At 32.8% G+C, this 6,280-nt stretch overlaps 1 pseudogene; it reads right to left on the reverse strand.

Annotated features, from left to right (window-relative positions):
- Nucleotides 1-3,364: 3,364 nt before the first annotated feature.
- On the reverse strand, nt 3,365-4,874 carry LOC133199092 (sex peptide receptor-like; annotated as a pseudogene).
- Between the last annotated feature and the right edge of the window lie 1,406 nt (nt 4,875-6,280).

Genomic DNA, 6,280 nt, shown 5'->3' on the forward strand with positions numbered 1-6,280 from the left:
GGCTGCTTTGTACTTCTCAAGCCGTGTTAAATCTCCCATTGTTGGTGTTGTAAAATAGTATCTTGTTTAAGCTGTATGCATTCATTTTTCAGCTGCTTCCTTAGTTTCCAGCACCCTTGCAGTAATTTATTTCAGCTATCAGTTTTATATATGCATACGTTAAACGGAAAAGGCCTCAATTTTGGAATTAAGGAATATATTCCTTATTGAAAGAACAATTACAAAATTATAAGGAACGCGTTATTTTGAGACATGTCAGAATTATATACTTACTTTTTGTAAAAATATACAGAATGGTTAAACAGTTTCTTGAAAAAATTGCTGTTTTTTTTTTTTTGTTTAAATTTTTAAGCAGTTAACTAAACCAGTCAAAAATCTATAAATAAAGTTTCTGAAATGACCATTCGAATTCAACCAAAACGTACCAAAAAAAACCCTATTAGATAGATGGAATTACAGTTCTTTATATATATATTTTTTTAAATTCGCATGCATGGGTAGATATGGACGTACAATTCCAGCTGTGACTTTCCAAGATCAATACAGGATCAAGAAAACAACTTTACCCTATTCTTAAAGAGGCCAGAAGAAGGGGTTAAAAGGCAACAATGGTTGTTAACAGATTCTATATCGAAGACGAGGAGTACAGGGGACTTGAAACTCTGGAAGCCCTGTTTGCAAGCTCTAGGGATGACAGTGTTATAAAGGGATAGAAAACCGAGGAGAATGTCAAACATTCAAAACTATTTAACACTGACATATTGAAATTCATCTGGAATATCAATTGTGGTTTTTCCACAAAAATTAAAGAACTGTTTTCAAAATTTCTTATTGACTTATGATGCTATTCTTTTAACTGAAACTTGTTAAAAAATTCACAATTATATATCAATTGCTAAAAATCAGCATGATACTAATATATGGTTTAAAATAAACAATCTTCTTGGAAATATAGAAAAAAATTTATATGTGGGCTGTGCATATATTCCACTTAGGAATTGTACATGTTTATGGTACTATGACCTTTTCAATGATGTTGAAACGCAAATAACTTCATTTCAGAGAAAAGGAAAAGTTATGATATTAGGAGATTTGAATGCGCAGACTTCAACTAGGGAGGACTTTATAATTGATGATGTTCTCCATGTGAACCACCTGAGTCATGTGGAAACTATTGGTTATGAAATAGATTGTCTGCCGCTACGGGTAAATCCGGATGAAAATATCAATGACAACCGTACTGTCTTATTAATTTTCAATCTAAAGTTGAAAATGATAACAGGACAAATTACCAGGACGCGCACCCTGTTTAAATCAAATTTCTGAGATATTCATTTTAATCAATCAAAAATGATTTTGGAGATAATGGTTGACGAAAAAAATTAGATTACAAAAGAGCACTTGGTCATTGCGTGTCCACTTAATCTATAGGTCTTTGTGACGCAACTTATAAAACAACACTTGGACAGGTAAATAATTCTAGGGACATCCCTTAACAAAGAACTTACCACTCGTGGGCTAAATCAATTGGATGCTATAAAAACATTTACAACAAAATTACCCCCAAAAATGTGCGAAGCCGCACGTCAGAACAACTTTTTTATCAGAACCACAAAGAAACCTTAATTTTGGCATGCCCGATAAAGTAAGGTTGACAGGTGCAATAAATAAGATAACACTTTAGAATAATGAGAAAAAAGCTAAAATCAAATATTTAAAAATTTCTGAAAACATTTTTGTAAAGCACATAAATAAATTAAACATTAAAATCTGTAATAAATTTACCACAATTGAGTTGAACATGATTTGAATAATTTTAAAATATTTCTGAGAATGAATAATTTTAAAATATTTCTGAGAATAAAATTCAACTGTTTTAAATTACAATAAATTACATATTTCATTAAACATAAATGTTGAAAAACTGTAAGTTGACAGTATTACTTTAACATCCCAAAAATACTCAAAGAGAAAAAAAAAATTGAAGACGTCAAATCATTTGATGATTTCCAATTACAAGGCATATGATTATCAAGTATTAGAATTAAAGTGCATATTGCCAACTTACAATTTCTCAACTGAAAAAAGTTATTTTATATCCTGAATAATATGCATACATGATCACAGTTCTTTATTTCAGTAGTAAATTACATTTAAGATTCAGATTTCTTTCCGTATTTTCGGAGTATTAGTAAAGTAAAAGTTTCATTCTATTTTCTTCAAAATTCTTTAATGAGGTATTCCCTTTTTTTAAAATTTAAATATAATGTGTATTTATTTGATTGAGAACAAAAAAATATAATACAGTATTTAATTATGAAAACCACCACTGCATTCGATCGTGACTTTCTGTGATCCTTTCACACTGAGAGAATACCACTTTTACTCTATAAATAAATCAGTATTTCACTGTTGTATATGTAATAATAAACAATATTTAATATTCGACCTCTACATTCTAACATTTGGAGATATATCTCTCAAAATGTTTTGCGTAATAAGGGCACTAGTGACATCACGTTTCTGAGATAATCTGTAGGTTTTAATACCGGAATGGCAGCCCACAAATTTCGAATTGGGGACAGGCCCATGTGATGAAAACAGAAAGTTACGGAGAAAGTGCGCGTAAAATTACCAGGAACAAAACAAACAGTTGTAACTATGAACCTCAGCTATCTGCATATATACAACAAATGCCGTTTTCTTGTGTTGTTAGACCTGTAGCTGTGCAGTCCTGCAAGTGTAATATGTACATTATTACTGCAAGTGACAATCAAACTGCATACATCTCAAGATAGTTTTCCTGTGGAAGGTGCCATAGGTCATTTTTCAAGAGTAAGCAAGAAATATTCATTAAGATATTGAGATTTTTATTTTTTACGAGTCTCACTTGGCTGAACACAAAACCAAACCCTTATTTTTAAAAAACATTTAGATTAAACAAGGCAAATTATAGATTATCCAGTTAAAAAACTGCAAACAAAATCAATAAGAAATAAGTATCGTAGTGTATAATACAATTTTCAATAATACTAAGGCTTCTTGACTAATCACCTGCTAAAATTTACTGTGGCACAAACTTGCGCGAAGTAGTAATAGTAGTAGTAATAGCCGGGGTCTTTTTGCTACCACATTTGCGAGGAAATCACTATCTTAAAGTAAAAAAAAAACATAATATTTTGCAATCACTGGTCAGTCGTAGTAGCAGATGAAAACACTGCAGTGACTGCACTTAATTATTTTAGGGGAAAACCAATCAAACAACCAGAAAAAAGCAATACTTTATTTGTCCCAAAGGCAGTTAAAAAAAAAAAATGATATTTTTGTTTAAAATGAAAATAAAAAGTAATGCGCAAAAAGTCATTTCAAAACAATTTAAAATTGACACACAAGCCATAATGTATAAGCTTTCAAGTTTTTATGAAACTCAGACCATATTTGAAAGTTGCCAGAAAAAAAGGTGAAAGTATAACAAGTAGTAATTAAGCTTCACCATGCGACTCTTTCACTGCAAATCGATAGTGTTTCCCGTCAAACTGGCCCATTGTTTTTTTTAATAACAGAAGTGTCAAATTAAAAACCAAGACAATAATCGTACAGGTACATGTATAGTATTTACATGCTAATAACAATTAAACGAGAGTACTTTTAACATTTTTGTGTGTTGTGCTTGCGCACTGGGCATTATCAAAGCTTCCATCCTCCAACGCTTCCAGATTTAAGACATGAGCTCTCCGGAGTCCAGATTTAAATATATCCAGTAGAATTGAACGAAAATGCTGACTCATCAAGAAAAATATCCAGAAATTGCAAGCATAACTCAATAAAGACATAAATCTTGAAATCGTGCCCCACATACTCGTAGTTTTCCTTGATAAAATAAGTCTTTCTAAGTCTAACTCAGCTGCATAGATGGAGTATACAATGCCACCTTGTATCTCAGCAACCAGAAATACAACCATAATAAGGAAAATCAGAGCCGTCCTCCTCTGGATCTTGGCCCTTCTTTCAGCAACAGTAGCTCCCATTTTCTGTCGTTTTAATAAAAAGTAGGCCAGCGTCACAGAGGTGAAGAAGAGGATGACAACAGGAAGGAGATGATGAATTAGTCCATAAAAAATTTAAAAAATCATCACTGATTTAAGTGGATCGCCAAAAGCCTTGAAAAACCCGATAGAAAGTAGCTTTACGCAACCTGAAGGCAGAGACTCATTGTAATCCGAAGTTGTATCATTTGGAAGCTCTCTTATGTTTATTCCGAAGGCTCTGGAAAGATTTAGTAAGAAGGCAACAAAAGCTATGACTACAATTTCTATAGATGTCGCTACATTACTACATAATTTTCTGTATTTGAATGGTAAAGCAACAGCAAGCAATCGTTGTGCACCCAGCATAGCTGTTAACCAATTTGAGATCATCGAACAGATATGGCAAATAACGCGCAATACGTGATTAGCTTTGCACCATTGGTAAGCCATGTAGGGATTCTTGTAATTTTCTGCCATGTTGAAATAAATTGCTTCCGGTAGTATAGTGACACATATCACCGAGTCTGAAATTGCTAGGGTTGTCAAAAGAATGGTAGTAGGAGACCGTGAACTCCGAAAGATGAAAACGGAAATCAGCAAAATGTTGGATAATATGCTAATGAGAGCTACGAAAAATGTTAAATATCCTCGTATGGGGACTTCCCACTCTTCTATGACTGTATACTTGTGAGGCAAAAAGTAGTATTCCTGTGACGTGATATAATAATTATCTCCACCGTGGGCAGATTCAGTGTAGCCATTCTCTCCTTCAAAGTCATAATATGTAATGTTCCTTGTATTGTTTAATCCAACAAATGTAGCATTTGGAATAAACTGATTTGCCATTTTTTAGTTGAAGAGTCTCTCTTGTACTTTACAAATAAATGAAAGGAATACTTGAAACGGTCCACAATGTAATTATCCTATTTTGCTAATATGGCCAATGTTTTCCATCAGACAACTGTTTGACAATTGAAATGTTAACACGTCAAGATTTTTATTTTATTTCACAGATCTTATTTTATAATGTACATGTATGATGATGACGGAAGTACGAAGTTGTTAAGTTATTAAGCAGCAGGAAAAAAGTTTTCTTTGTTAAACAAAAAACATCATTGTTCTGTGACTCCAGCCTACACATAAATATAGAACAAGTACAACATTTATAAGAGTGTTTACTAGAATATTATATACCAGAAATTACAGTATTGCTATTTTCCAAGTTTCAATCTTTAGGATGAACATTCCGAGTACAAAATAAACAGGAAAGTACATATACGTATACACTGTTCTATATGTTTATACAAAGGATGTATTTACTGTAACTACAATGAAATAGATCAACAACACAGTATTGATAATCTTTGTAATGGCTTTACTCGAGTAACATAATAAAAGTTCAATTCAGTTTTGACAATTACTATATCAATCAAATGTATCATTGTATTATGTAATATGTCATTCAACTTAAACTCAAAATCTACATCGACTTTGGGTAGTTATGATGCAACAAAAGTGGCATTTTTTCAGGGAAAAAAATCAATTTTATTCACCGTTTCCGTGGTAACTTAGCAGTTAACACAACATTCACATGATCTATCAATAGTTTTGGAGATGATAAACTTTAGTTAAAAAAAAAATTGTGATTATGGGTTGGAAAATGGCTATTAAATATACTGAAATATTTATGCGTATTTTATATTACTAAATTTGAATTACATTTGCCTATATGGTTAAACTTATTTGAAGATTCATACCAGTTAGGGTCGCCTGCGTGGCGCAGTGGTTAGAGCGTCTGCTCTAGACTCGCGAAGTAAGGGGTTGATCCTTACGTCGCGAGTTCGAATCCCACTGTGGGACGTGAAGACCGGTCCTTCGGATGAGACCGTATGAACCGGGTCACGTGTCGCAGTAGGTGCTGGTACAAAAAAGATCCCTCACTGCTCAATGGCCGCAAGTGCCGAGTATAGGACAAAATTTGCAGCTCTCCACCGGCAACTGGTGGCGTCTCCATATGAGTGAAAAATTCTCGAGAGGGACGTAAAACAATAAACAAACAAACAAATACATACCAATTAGGAATAATTGGACACATCTCTGATTAACATCATTGATCAAAAAGATTTACTTTTGACAATATCTATCCCTCGTTAGAAATTAACCAAAAAGTAAAGTGCTTAATCTTGATTACTGGTCGTTATCTCCATATTTGATACAAAAAAAAAACTGAGCTAACTAGCCAATAACATTAC

The sequence above is a fragment of the Saccostrea echinata genome, unplaced genomic scaffold (assembly GCF_033153115.1).
Source record: "Saccostrea echinata isolate AGI-Se365-2 ecotype Australia unplaced genomic scaffold, CSIRO_AGI_Sech_v1 ptg000033l, whole genome shotgun sequence".
NCBI lineage: Eukaryota > Metazoa > Mollusca > Bivalvia > Ostreida > Ostreidae > Saccostrea > Saccostrea echinata.